Source organism: Erigeron canadensis, chromosome 9 (assembly GCF_010389155.1).
Source record: "Erigeron canadensis isolate Cc75 chromosome 9, C_canadensis_v1, whole genome shotgun sequence".
Taxonomy (NCBI): Eukaryota; Viridiplantae; Streptophyta; class Magnoliopsida; order Asterales; family Asteraceae; genus Erigeron; species Erigeron canadensis.
In genome coordinates, this window is record NC_057769.1 from 2,939,118 (window position 1) to 2,953,813 (window position 14,696).

At 30.1% G+C, this 14,696-nt stretch overlaps 2 long non-coding RNA genes across 2 annotated transcripts; both read right to left on the reverse strand.

Annotated features, from left to right (window-relative positions):
- Window positions 1–4,249: 4,249 nt before the first annotated feature.
- Window positions 4,250–5,228, reverse strand: LOC122582477. Its single transcript, XR_006321188.1, has 3 exons — window positions 5,214–5,228; window positions 4,888–4,933; window positions 4,250–4,389 (listed from the first exon to the last, which is right to left on the reverse strand). It is a non-coding gene; the product is annotated as an uncharacterized LOC122582477 (long non-coding RNA).
- A 92-nt stretch (window positions 5,229–5,320) lies between these two features.
- On the reverse strand, window positions 5,321–6,430 carry LOC122582478. Its single transcript, XR_006321189.1, has 3 exons — window positions 6,397–6,430; window positions 6,179–6,213; window positions 5,321–5,374 (listed from the first exon to the last, which is right to left on the reverse strand). It is a non-coding gene; the product is annotated as an uncharacterized LOC122582478 (long non-coding RNA).
- Window positions 6,431–14,696: the final 8,266 nt, after the last annotated feature.

Consider the following 14,696-nt stretch of genomic DNA (forward strand, 5'->3'; position numbering starts at 1 on the left):
TTTGGATCTACTATTTCGACTTTTGTTTTTTCTTTGTCTGACATGGTGATGACGACATCTTTTGGGGTGACACCTTGATCCTAATGGCTAATCCATTTGTATTCCGTGGCGGAGCCAAAATTTTCATTTTGGAGATGTCGAACAGTTTTTGTGATGCGATGCTGATAAAGAGTAAATTAGACTACAAAATGAAATTAAAGTTAATTAGTTTGCTAATTACCTTTAAAACTAAACAAAAACATAAAAATAATACTAAAAATATAAAATTTTATAAAGATTGGGGGACTGTCATAACCAATACATAGCTCCGGCACTGTTTGTATTTTTCTGATGATAAGACATGGCTGTCACTTTTCCTACCACCCGATCCAAAAGGGGCTATGTGGCCCCAACCTTCATATGGGTCATATCTTGTATGATGCGGATAATATCTCATTTGTTAAGGGGTAACCCATTAAGGCCTTCCAGTCTATATGGGCAAAAAATTGTAGCTTTGCATTGTGTGTGTAACAAGAATTGTAACCCGCCTATTGCGCGAAGTTGGAAATACTACCAGAGGCGGATCCAACACTATAACAGGGGGGGGCTGATAGAACCCAGCCAACTCAAGCCCAATACCAATAATTTTGATAACTTACTTACAATGACCCCAGCCCAAAATCCCAAATAAACCTAGCCCAACTTAAAAAAAACCCATTGCTTATTGAAAAAAAAATATTCCAGGATCTCTTTTAACTTTTTAAAAATAAAAACGTGGGTGTCTAAGTGTTACTGTCTTAGCCTTTGAAGATTTGGTGAGAGTTTTCAAGGCACAAGATTAATAACAACAACAACTATTCGATTATTTTAGATTGATATTTGTTTATTCCAAATCCAAAATTTTACTTGATATTAGGTTGTAAAATTATGAATTTTTGGTAAACTTTTATTTATGATTATTTCAAATTCCCAATTTTTCTTGGTATTAGGTCATAATTTTATAAATCTTTGATTATTCTATTATGAATATCATAATGTTATGAACTTTTTTATGATTCAACTCTAGTCGGAAAGTTGCTAGTTTATATTTCTTTAAGTTGTTTATGTAAAACATTATTAGTTTTATTAGTTATATTCGTTTTATTAGGAGACATGGAGAAATACTTGAAAAGAAAATTATTTTCTTCAAGAGATGATGTTATTAGCAGCGAACCTTCAACTAGAAATGTGGCTCATAGTATTTAGTGTTATTTGTATGTTGATTTTAGGTTATTTTAGGCTATATTTAGTGTTGTTTTAATTTTGATTCTGTTGTATTTAGTGTTTAGATGCCAATTTTAGGTTGTATTTAGTGTTGTTTGTATGCTGAATTTAGGCTGTTTTAGGCTATATATAGTGTTGTTTGGATGCTGCTTTTAGGTTGTATTGAGTGTTGTTTGTATGTTGATTTTACTGCTGTTTTGGTGTTGTTTAATTGTTGTTTTGATGCAGTTTTTGGTGCCGTTTTAGGCTGTTTTAGTGCTGTTTTTTAGTGCCGTTTTTGGCTCTGTTTAAGGCTGTTTAATAGCTTCTTTTGCTGTTATTAAAAGTTGTTTTGTAGTAGATTTATGGCTGGCCAAAAGCTGCTAAATTGAGGCTATTTAGGTGAGGTTTTGTGTTATCTAAAATGCTGTTTTTGGTCCATGTTAACAAGTTGTTTTTTTTTTTTTTTTGTATGCATAAAACCGACTTTTTTGATTTTACCATGATGCTACTTTGTTCAAGATTTAGGTCTTACTAGTACTATTTTGAGGTTACGATGAGGCTATTTATTGGGAGGCTATTTCATTGTTTTGAAGGTATAATTTTTTCGCCCTCACCCTCTCATTTTTCTGGATCCGCCACTGAATATTACTTTTTTTTATAAAGACTGATATCTAAAGACGGTGTTGCCCGGAAGACATAACAATACTTAACACATAGAAGAAGGTACTACACGAACAATAAAAACAGATGTAAGAAATTATTTAAAGTAAAAGTAATTTAGTTGTAGCGGAAACACTAAACAATTATCTAGCCATTGGTCGGTGATTCCCGGCTGTTAGGACCATTTAAAAGAAACAATAAGGAAAAAAATGAAATATAAAAAATATAGCAATTTTAGATAAATTAAAAAAGGGTTAAAAGCTAACCCTCTTGTTATAGCGGAAACAATAAATTATACTGTGATGGTTACATGACTATTGACCGCGGTAACAAGTATTATATTTTTTTCTTATTTAAAAGTGGTTTTTTTTAATAAAAAAAGAAGAAAAAACATTATTAAAGCTAATATTATTAAAGCTTATTAAAAAAGTGTTTTTTTTTAAATAATAAAAATTATTAAAGCTAATATTATTAAGTTTTATAAAAAAATATCAGGGAGACTAAACGATGGCTAAATGAACTATTAGTTACGATCGGGGTTAATAACTTTAATATATCAATAGTTACGACCATAACACAGTAAATAAATGACTAAATATATACTATAAAAAATTATTAAAGTTTATAAAAAACAAAGAAAAATTTTTAAAATGGAAAAAGAAAAATGAGTGGGAAAAAATCTAGTTGAATGATAAAGCACTATAAGCAATTTATTAGTTTGAAGTAGTTTGTGATACGAAAAGTAATAGCATATGACACTAACAACCATTCATAACAAAAAAAAAAGAATCTTAACTACTTCAAAATGAAACTTTTTGACATCGGTTTCCTGGAGTTCAAAATTTACAAAACATAGTAATCAAAAGCACTGCCACAAAAGAAGAAAAGCTAGCAGTTTCATTTGTAAAATAAATTGCACAGAAAAGAAATTGACAGAAGACAATGACGACCCCAATATAGAGCACATCACTAAAAATGATTAGAAACCATCTTATGCCTTTTTTCATATTGCTGCAAGTACCTTTAAAAAGGTATTGATATGCATTTAGCATCAAATTCCATGTAGCTTACCCTAGACCTTTTGCCTAGCTACAAACTAAGCAATGGCTTGCAAGATATGGTTGCAAGGCCGCACCATCCAAGGACACCTCGTGTATAAGGCCGAATACACACACAACACTACATCGAAAAGTTAAATAAAAAACAGTTTTAGATATTGTTTGGTTCCACACATGAAGTCTATCTGACTATTCCACATGATAAATCTGGCTGATAAAATTTATAGAATCACAAAGAAACTTCATAAAACGCATATAAGAAGCTATGTAATAATGTGTACAACAATATCTCATAGTTCCTAAAAGACTTGTAACCTTAAGAAATCATTTTCTTTACCGTCTTAAAACTTCCGCCATCATTTGTTGACCTAAGGTACACTTTTTATCAACTTTATAAAACCTCATGTCCTCATATATATCTAATATGCAATCTACAAACATTTTCTTATCCACATCTCAAAATTTCATATATATTTAAGCGCTAACTATACAAAACCACCCCAAACAGATAGATAAACTACGATTAGCTAGAGCCTGCAAGTTCACCAAACGCAAAAAATCATCGGTTGAGAAAGTTAAACACCATATTATTTTTCTTGGTCTATCTTTTATAGTTCTAAATAAAATGTTTTATGCCCATGAATTGTGCTTACATATGGAATCATGGATTGTGCTCAAGGTAGATAGTGGTGAGCTTCTGTCTTGAATCAGGAGCAATGCCATTGAATGGTGCTAACTGGTTATCATTAAATCATAGATCTACTAAAGTTATGATGAGAAAACAACCAAGTAAAATCGCCAACATTAAAGAAAAATAATGTGTGATAATAATTAGACTTTGAAGCTACAATTGATCTAATACTACAATATGGTGTTACATTATCTCACTTATATTACAAAAAACTAAACTATTTGTAACCAAGTAAAATCGCCAACATTAAGGAAAAATAATGTGTGATAATAATTAGATTTTGAAGCTACAATTGATCTAATACTACAATATGGTGTTACATTATTTCACTTATATTACAAAAAACTAAACTATTTGTAGTACCAAAAGGTTCAGTTTAATAATCCTAAATTTCCTCTCCTCTTTTCTTTTTAGTGAACTTATGTACGAATGTACTATTAAACATAAAACATATTAATAACTCTTTAACTCCATGTGTACTTATGTACAATTAACTAATGTTACTTGTTACCCGACCCACCCATTTTACCACCTCCGCAGATAAAAGTCATTAATGATGAATTGCTAGTTTGCAATATCAAGTAAAAATGATGAGACTAAAATGTGTTATTACCATTTTCATACTTGATATAACCAGAGAACTTTTTACAGTTTGGGGAAAAGACTCCACTTCTACAATTATAGTTTATCATTTTCTTCTTGAGCTGCTTTACCAGCGACACCTCCCGCGAACTTGATCCCATTAGTGACATGTACCTGCTAAAAAAATCTAAGCTAATTACTATCTATAATCACATAATAACATAAGTTATTTAATGTAGATAACTGAATACATGGGTGATGAATACTAAAAAACCAACTTGCAACACCCCAAAGATTTAGACTTTTTTTTATACACAAACGCAGTTACAAACTTAATATATATGGGCAAGTAATTATCAGTATATTTTTGAGACTAATCAACTACAAATTAGAATAACTCTAACGAATAAAAAGTAACAATTATGTTTGATCGAATCTTGGGATCAGAAAATCAGTCGAGGGGCTGTTTTTGGGTCCTACTTTTCGGTCACTTAGAAACCTTCATTTCAATAAACCTTGCATCAATTTAAAGACATCTGCACTTACTTCCATTGTACGTTTTAGTTATCCCCAAAACATAATACACGAAAAGTTACGGTTTTCCCAAAAAAGGATCATAAGAACGTCATACTAACTAATGATTTAGAAGCACATAAAAAAATGAATGCACACCTCATTTTTTGTGTTCATCTTCATTCTCTAGCATCCACAACACATGCTTGTTGAGAAAATAACCCCAAACTCATTTATAAAATTCGAAAATCATAGACAAAGAAAAACAACAAAGAGAATAGCAGCAAAGGTGTTTTTGACTTTTTTCAAATACCCTAATTCATAACAGTTATTATTGCAACTAAATTAATACTTTTAAAACAGAGAAAAAAAACTTAAAGCAAAAACAATATCGTTTAACATAAAGTAATATGTTTCAATAAACCCAAAACCAAACTTTTTGATTTGGTTTCAGTTTGAGTAAAAAAACAATAGACCTCACTCACCAAATAAATATAGTGGATGTCAAACCTTTCATGAATAAGCTCCATGTGTACTTGTGTAGTTCCTCAATGATGACATGAATGCCAAATCCTTTTATTCAGCCCAATGACTTCATTAAAAAGGGTTTTTTTGCGTATTATTAAGAGACATGCTAATTGCACACCTGCAACCCAAATACAAAATCAGTTACACATTGCAAGTTTTAGCAAAATACAATCTTAGCAAATACTACGAAAAGAAATAGCCTATACATTACAAGTTTAAGCAAAAAACGTAATATACAATAAAAACCCAAAAATGACTACTACCAGTTATAAACAATGGCATCTTAAGTAGTAGCAAGAAATCTAAACATAAAGACACATAAGATTCAATGTCATGCATTCACAAACCTATATCCAAGTTTAACCAGTGCATATGATAAACACCACAATAATTCCATGTTGAAAAAGATAACGGGATGGCTAACCTGTTGCAGGTATGCTGAGAAAAAAGGACCCGAAAATATTGGCTACTCCACAGTTAAATAATTGGCCAAAAAAAAAACTTACATCCGTATTGCCAAATTCGTAGTGTATAGTTAGTCAAAGTTGCTTTTCAAAGCAAAATTTATAATCATAATACCAATTTAAAAATAAATCAAAACCCCAGTAGATAATATAAATCAATATATACAAAAACAAAAAAATATAAGCACTATATAATTTGATCTGTATGTGGTCTTTTAACCATGATGTAAGCATCGTCATTTACACCATATACAAACGATTTGCTAACAAATATCACTTATCATGTCAGGTTTAGAATAACCTAGTCACAAATAAACATATTCACATAAAAAAGAAAAAAATCTCCAACATAAGCGGTAGATAAAAACCCATTGTTACAAACACACATACATGGATTCATAAAAGAGAGCATTAGATAAATAAAAAAAGAAACAAAATATTTAAAGATAAAGACTTACTTTGAATGTGTAAATATTTGTTTATCTTCATGTACCTGTTGGCAAAAAATATCTCAGCAATAGATAAAAATAAAAAATCAAAAGATTTATCATAACAAAAATCCTGATGGGATATCAAACAAATCAAGAATATATTTGAATATTGTGAAAGATAAAGTATATAAATCTAAAGTAAGAATTGTTAAAAACAATTGAATCATATTGTTATTGTCACTTACCACTTGAAGTTGTTGTGTGACATTTTTTTTTCCGTTCACTCAACTTCCGGCTAGATCGGCGGTGTATATCTCCGGTGAACCAGCCTTAATCGCGACGCCATCCCCTCCGGCTAAACACTACAACCACCCATTGTCTTCCTCCACCACCGTCATCTCCGTTCACCCAACTTACCGCTAGATCTAGTTAGAAGTCAGATGTGGGTAAATGTGTGTTCAGTTTTTGATTTATTTCGTGACAAAAAAAAAAGATGAGAAAGAGAAAGAGAAAGAGAAGAACATCTGTTTTTTTGAATTATTTGGATAGAAAAGAAAAGAGAAGAGTATAAAAGAAGCTTGATTGGAAGTGTATTCAAGAAGCTTTTACAAACATCATCAGCCAACCCACTTTTCCCATGTGGCAGCCTTATATTGGTGACACATACCCTTTGCTTAGTTCATCATCTAATCTCCTTTAGTAGTATTAGGAGATTATAATATGTATGAAACTTGAGCCCATTTGTGTGGTGTCGGAGACAAAATTAGTAAGGTATATTCATCTGTTACACTTGTTGCAAACACGGCTAATTGTGACTGTTGAACGCGACTGTAAAACCATGATCACAAACAAAATATTAATATAAGAAATACAAAATCGATCGGAAGGATTGTACAATTAAACAAGTTAAATTAGCTACTGCTGACTAGGTTGGTTTACTATTCCTTAAAAGGAACAACATTAGCAAATATTTATTTGGGTGAGACCATTAGGCGTGTTCATATATGATCACAGTTCTGTAAGTAGCATTTGGTCATTAAAAAAGTTCGGATTAATCTATATTTATATTATCTATATTGAGGTTCATTATTGTAAAACAAATATGAAAGTAAAACAAATAAAATAAAATCTGGACTATTGGACCATGAAAAACTGATGCACGGAGTCGGAGATTTATAAAATACAACTATGAACTGATGCACGAGAATATTCATGATGCACAATGAATTTTAGTTAAGTGAAATGAGTTGTTTTATTTGTTTTACTTTAATAATTGTTTTCTTACCCTTAACCTATCTATATTATCTATACTGTATTATAAATGAACTAGATTATTAACTCGCGTAATACGCGAGAGAACACATAAAAAGTATTTAAATATAACACCAAGAATCCACTTGATCATATTTTAATAGAAGAACACATTAAGATGAAACTCATAAACGTAAGAAAAACCTCTTTTGATAAAAATAGAACCCATGACTTTAAAATAATTTAATTATTAATATTTTAGAACATCTTACAGTTAACTTTTGTACAGGATGCAAAAATTTTATAATTTAATATCTAAAATGAAGGCTTGATAAGGCGCATATATGTATTTTTTTTATGTTTGACTAATAAAAACTCATGTCATCTTTGACTTATCGATCAATCATAACTCTTGATTTCTTTAAATTGTCTTTTGCTTTCAATTTTGACTTTTGTTATTATATTTATAAATTAAAAAATATGGGCCACAAAATTTAAAGAAAAAGGTAATAGACGAAACCCTAGCCCCAGTACCACAATTGTATATAACTTACTAAAACTACGATCCCTATGGCTTGTTCATTTATCGTGAACCATCCATTTTTTATTAATCATCTCTATAGTGGTAAATTTTTACAAACGGGCTCTTCTCAAGCTAAAAAGACAAATATGTCCTTTCAAATTTATTATTTTAATCATTTATTTAAGATTTAAATATGAAAAAAACTATCACCACCAAGACACATTTAGATTGTATGGTTTATAAATTTGTTTCTTAAGTTTTTTCAAAATGACGATATAAATAAAACATGTTTATTTAGTGTAATAGTAAAATTTTCAGAAAGACATAATATCTTCGTTATTATACAAAATCATTGATTAGATTATTAAATTTGGGGTTTATGTTTTTTTTATGGCTACTTATTCAAAATGGGCCGATATAATATGGGTGTAGCCTTTAGTCCAATAGGTGTAACCTGTTCAAGGGAGCTTCGCCCTTATCGGGCGGAGCCATCAAGATAATATATAAAAGGGTTGGAAGCTGAACGTATTTGAAAATGATTTGAATTTGATGAACGACGATCCGAAGGTGGTGGTGGTTGGATACGATACATCCTCCGGTATGGTGGTGGTGAGGGTGGTGGGGAAGAAGGCTAGTAGTGGTGGTGGTGGCAGATCGAGGTGTTCAAACGATGATGCTAATGGTGGGGGTGAGAGGATTTGAAGAAGAAGAAGAAATGGGGGGGGGGGGGGGGGGATGTGTGGCTCATAATTGTTTTCGAGTCCTCTTGAAAATAAAAGTACTCAGATTATCTTCTTTCTTCTGTTAATATATGTGTGTGTTCATATTAACAAAAAATAATAATATAATGTAATGATTTATACAACATCCATCATTCTCAATACCATGTAATATTGGAATATAAAAAAAATAGTAATATGTTTTTCTTTCTGACAAAATTTGACACAACACATAAAAGTCATTGCTTGAAAAATTTTGGTTTAGTTTTTTTTTTTAAACTCTATAATTTTTAATAGGGAAATGATTATCCCTCAAATTAAATAGCTTAAAGTCCTCTTAATTATGAGATGATGACATGTGAAAAAAGAATTAGTGGATACCATATGTCACCTTCTTATAATTTTAGAAAGATTTTTATGTTAATGTTTAGGAGGATCTATCATTTTCTTTCCAAATAACAATTTAATTGTTCACTTATAAAATGTCAAGAAAATATATTATTCATAATCAAAACACATTGGTGAAACAATATAAATGACAAAGATGTGAAGAAATATAAATTCGGGTTACACTATATAAGACTACAAGGTTTTTTACCCGCACGATGTGCAGATATTGAATTTATTTTTTTAAAGTTTTAATATTGACATTGAAATCAATAATATATATAATGTTCAACATTTAAATACCAAAAAAAAAATTAAAGTTAGTTGAACATATTTAGAAACCTAATGGTGTTGTGCTACTTGAATAGTGAAAATTAGTTTAAATGAGATTGACAGTATCTTGTGGCTGCATATTTGCTCTAAATATCGTATTTGATCAGGAATAATTGTAATTACAACCTATGTTTTTATTAAAACAATTGCTACCCATGAAAGAAATGAACCTGTATAACCCGTAACTTCAATGAATCAAATTGTGATATCATTATTTAGTTAGAAATATTTAAATTCCTATAATGAAACGATTTTGATAATATACGATTTGATTAAATGAATCCAAGATCAAAAAAGTTAGATAAAGAATATTGCCTTTACAGGGAAAAAAAAGATATATAGAAAATTTAAACTCATATTTAAATTTATACGGTTTTAGTTTTCTTTTTTGCATATGAGATTTGTTTCTTAAATATAAGGGATTTGGTTTCTTAAGTTTGTGTATAAATATCTTTTTTTTATTTAATATTTAATGGATAAATATTGTCAAAAAAATGTGATAATGACACATAGGATAAAAACTTATGTGACAAATTTTAAAAATAGCTTTATATTGAGGAGGTTTTAAAAGGTTAGGATTCTTATTGTTTTAATAAATATATAGATATGTAAAAGTTATGTTTATTATTATTATTTTTATCATGCTTATGTTGATAAAATAATTGGAGTTGAAAATTTCTTTCAATTACTAACATTGTTACGTTTTAATAATTTACCTTTATAAATATATAACATTATGATTTTATGTTTGTTATATTTAATATACGTGCCGTTTGTCATATGCAAAGATAAAAATCTAATGTACTTATGTGGTCATAGTTATCTTTTTGTCATTTACTCGTACTATTTAGTAATAATGTATGTATTTCCCGTGTAATACACGAGATAAACGTGATAAAAAATTTCATAATACTATAATTAGTAGTTATAGATTAGACATGGTGAAATATATTAGCCGACCTACACGTGGTTCGATGGCTTTAAAAATTTAACTTGAAACCGTAAGTAAAAAATAAGGTAATATTGCTAATAAAAAATAATTTTTATCGTAAATGGTTCGAAAGATATATTTGTTATATCTTTCTACAATGACGATGTAAATTTAGATATTGATAAAACATTTTTATTTAGTGTGACAATAAAATTCTAAAAAAAAACTATATATATAATCTCTTTTTGTACACAAAATCAACTATTTAAGGGATAATGCAGAAAATTAAAAGCACCTTTCAACCAATTCACAAAAATAGCACTAACCTTTAAAGGTTTTACTTTTTAGCAATGAACTTTCATTTGTTATTGGATTAATCCAACACCGACGATGGCGGTGTTGGAGGTGGAGGTGCATTCTTCTTCGAATTCTTTAACTAATTTAAAAACCAACGACGATTTGTTCGAGTTCGAGCTAACCTCTAAACCTCTTCCATATGGATATGTGTCCTCTGCTCATGAACTCTTCTTAAAGGGCCAAATATGGCCTATGAAACTCTCGTCTCACCTTGAACATCCTCGGGATCCCCCTTCCGGCGAAAAACGATGACATTTATAGTAAAAAAAATGCCCATGTCACCAGGTACGCGTGTCAAATGTTACTATTTTCGGCGATAAATGAAAGGTCATTGCTAAAAAATAAAACTTTTAAAGGTCACACACGTGTCAAATGTTACTATTATGTTATTGCTACAGTTATCTCAATATGTAATTACTAACTTTAAACAACCGTATGTATCCATCCAATAAAGCAACATATAATTCGCAGTAATATTACAGTACTAACTTTAAACTACATTATGTATATTTTTTTGGATGTGTTTTCGTTTAGAACGACATGCTATATTACTCATACTTTTAAATTACATGAATATCTGAAATAGAACTTAGGATTTTTAAACAAAAACTCCTTATTAATCATCCTTTACAAATGTGGTAGGTGTGATTCGAAGTCATGTTGATCTTGTTAAAGTCAAAGACTTTATCAATTAGAAATCAACCCTATTAATTTTATCTTAATTTATAACTTCATTAATTTAATCCAAAAATGCAATTCGATATTTGAAATTTGATAGCATAGCCCTTTCACCGTACAAAATAGTTATAGTAAGATATAATTACATTACATATATTAGATTAATTATATTATATTAAATATATATGTAAGTTTTGGAGTTTATGTATATGATTTGGAAACAATTAATGTTTCTATATAGATGGATCGATATATATAAATTCTTAAAATATTTATGTTATTAATGTTTGTAATTTGATGATGATAATTATGTTATTTTCATCTTGTAAGGAAAGTATTAGGCGTACACCTTTTTTTTTTATCTAACTAGAGTGAAGACCCGTGCGATGCACGGTTTGAATTTTATATTTTTGTCAAACGCTATATTAACGAACGTGGTTTCATCTTATAAACACAAATATAAAACTTGGAAGGGGCTGTCTTGGAACGGTATATTTACTCAGTCCACCGCACACTACACGGTTTGAAATCAAACTACAATTACGAGGTAGTCAAAGAAAGGGGCTGTCTTGGAACTGTTAAAACTATTGGTGCCAATATGATCACAACAGTGGATTTATTCGCTTATGATTTCCAGTATCGTCAATGCATCCCAACTTGGAAAACTTGTCAATATTATCATCAAATCATAAAATACAATTATATTCAATCCTAACACATAACTAAATTACAGTACTCCCTTATAAGAACAATACAAAAAAGGGCATTTTCTTATGTAGTGTCTCAGTCCGGGCCCATTTTTACCCGCTACCCAACACGACCCAAACTCTCCCATTTTACAGCCTCTAACCTAAACAGTTAGCAATATAAACACATTTAACTCGTTGCCCACCCGACCCGACTCACACACTTTACAGCCTCAAACCAAAACATAAGTAATAATGCAACCGTTTAAATCCATTGACCTATAGAACCAACTTACCCATCTTACAACCTCTAGACTAAATATCAAAAAAATAAATATAAATGAACCCATTTCAACCCATTGACCAAACTCAACCAAAAAATTTTCTAATTTACCACCTCTAACCTATACTTTATTTGAAAAAGGAAAACCTGGATATTAAAAACGTGTTGATTATTATTTTCATTAGAAGTCAACCAATGATATATATCCAACACGTGTTGATCATTTTCTTCCTTTAAATTATTTATCCCTTTCAATGGGAACAAAAGCTTCGATTGGAGTTGAAACCTGTTGCACGATCAGATAAATAAATTAGAGTTATAGCTAATTAAACGATAACTGAAGACAATAAGATTCCTCGAGCCAACTTGTTTTGTAATGAAAAGGATAACGTGAAAAGAGAGATATATAGAGGAGTGGATGATAGTTTCTAAATACCTATCATCTTGAATTGAAGTTAATGCTTTTATATCCTCAAACACTCTCTATACTCTGAAATAAGAATATCGGTTAAAGACAAACAAATATACAAATGCATATAAATCATTATCAAAGAATATGACTAACATAATACCAAGAATTCAGAAACCACTCTTCTAGGCATTTCATCAAACTCTTAAAGTGTAACCTTATAATATCACAATTTTTAAGTACCTAAATTAGAAAAGAATAGATGAAATAGAAACAGAGGAGTTTCAATCCAAAATTTTCATTCATTTTTTAATTTATAATAAATCAAAAAAATGGTCATAACCAAAAAGTAATGGTCATAAACCGTATATGTTCTTCACCTTATATAGATGGATTGAAAGAACTGGTATGATAATTTTTAAGTAATAATGGTGGGAAATTGAATGGGTTAGTATGAGGGGCATCAACATTATAATTATTATTTGTTTGTATTTTTCAATTACGTAAGTGAAAGGGTGGAGGCTGGGTTTATTTTTATAAAACCGATTGGAATCTTTTAGGTTGGGCTGATGAATTATAAGGGATATCAAAAGGTTATAGTTAATGACTTAAATCATTTACTTGTACTATTATTGTCATACTAATACCAAATTACCAATATCAGAATGGTTAAATTATAGATTATTAATCCTTAATACTCCTTCATATATATAATTAAGTAATTAACTAACCTCATTTAGTACCCTAATGAATGAAGTGCCAAAAAACATTAGGCCTTCAACTTTATATTATAATAGATAATTGTTTATATGGATTATTATTTAAGGGGGTTCTTTGTCTAATCATTTCAAGTAAAAGTATTAATATTGCCATTTAATAAAGATGAAATAGTTAAATTTGATCTAATGGTTATAAATCAAAGATATAGTTCATCCAAGGGTTCTTATTTGTTTAGGAATGAATTTAGGACCTTGTTATATATATATTGGTAGATAGCCCCCATGTTGAAAGTTATATGGGAGAAAATGTCTAAAATACTCTTAATGATATATTACACTATCAGATCCTTATCTTTTAGAATATTTCCAATAACCCTTTACATCAATTACTTTTACATCAATGATCTATCCCGCCTCTACCAGCAATAGTCGTCTCCCACCACCACAATCACTGTAGCCGCCACAAATACCGCTGTATTGCGCAGGCACCGTGCTAGTCTTTATAAGAGCAATCACAGTGGGCTCGTTCTCACTCGTTCACCCATTCGTCCATCAATGGAGGACGAGTGCACACCTCTAGGTGTCACTCGTCCATGGTTCGTTCTCGCGACATCCGTTCCCACGGAGACGAGTATTTTGTTTGTTTGTTTGTTTTAATTGGTGTATCAAGTTCAAATTTGTAAACGTTGGCTTTCAAACGGTCATATTTGACCTCTTCATGCAAGCAACGGTCATATATGTGACCTTCTTCTCCAACTTAAACTTCAATATATATATATATATATATATATATATATATATATAGGGGACAGTCAAATAAGAATGAAATTAAAATAAGAACCGGTGAGAACACTTAAAAGCTACATTTTGATGCATTAAAGGTCCATAAAACTGACATAGTGCATAACTAATTATCATTATTTAAGTGTTTAACAACACATTGATCCGTCAAAATCGAAAAAATCACGTTTTTTGTTGGATGCATCATTTTGATGAATATGTATCCAAGATGGATGCACAAAACAAAAAACGTGATTTTTTCGATTTTGACAGATCAATGTGTTGTTAAACACTTAAATAATGATAATTAGTTAAGCACTATGTTAGTTTTATGGACTTTTAATGCATCAAAATGATGTTTTTAAATGTTCTCACCGTTCTTATTTTAAAAGTGTTCTCACCGAAGTGTTACCCTATATGTGTGTGTGTGTGTGTGTGTGTGTGTGTGTGTGTGTGATCAATGTCGTTGGACCGATCAAAATTATAACT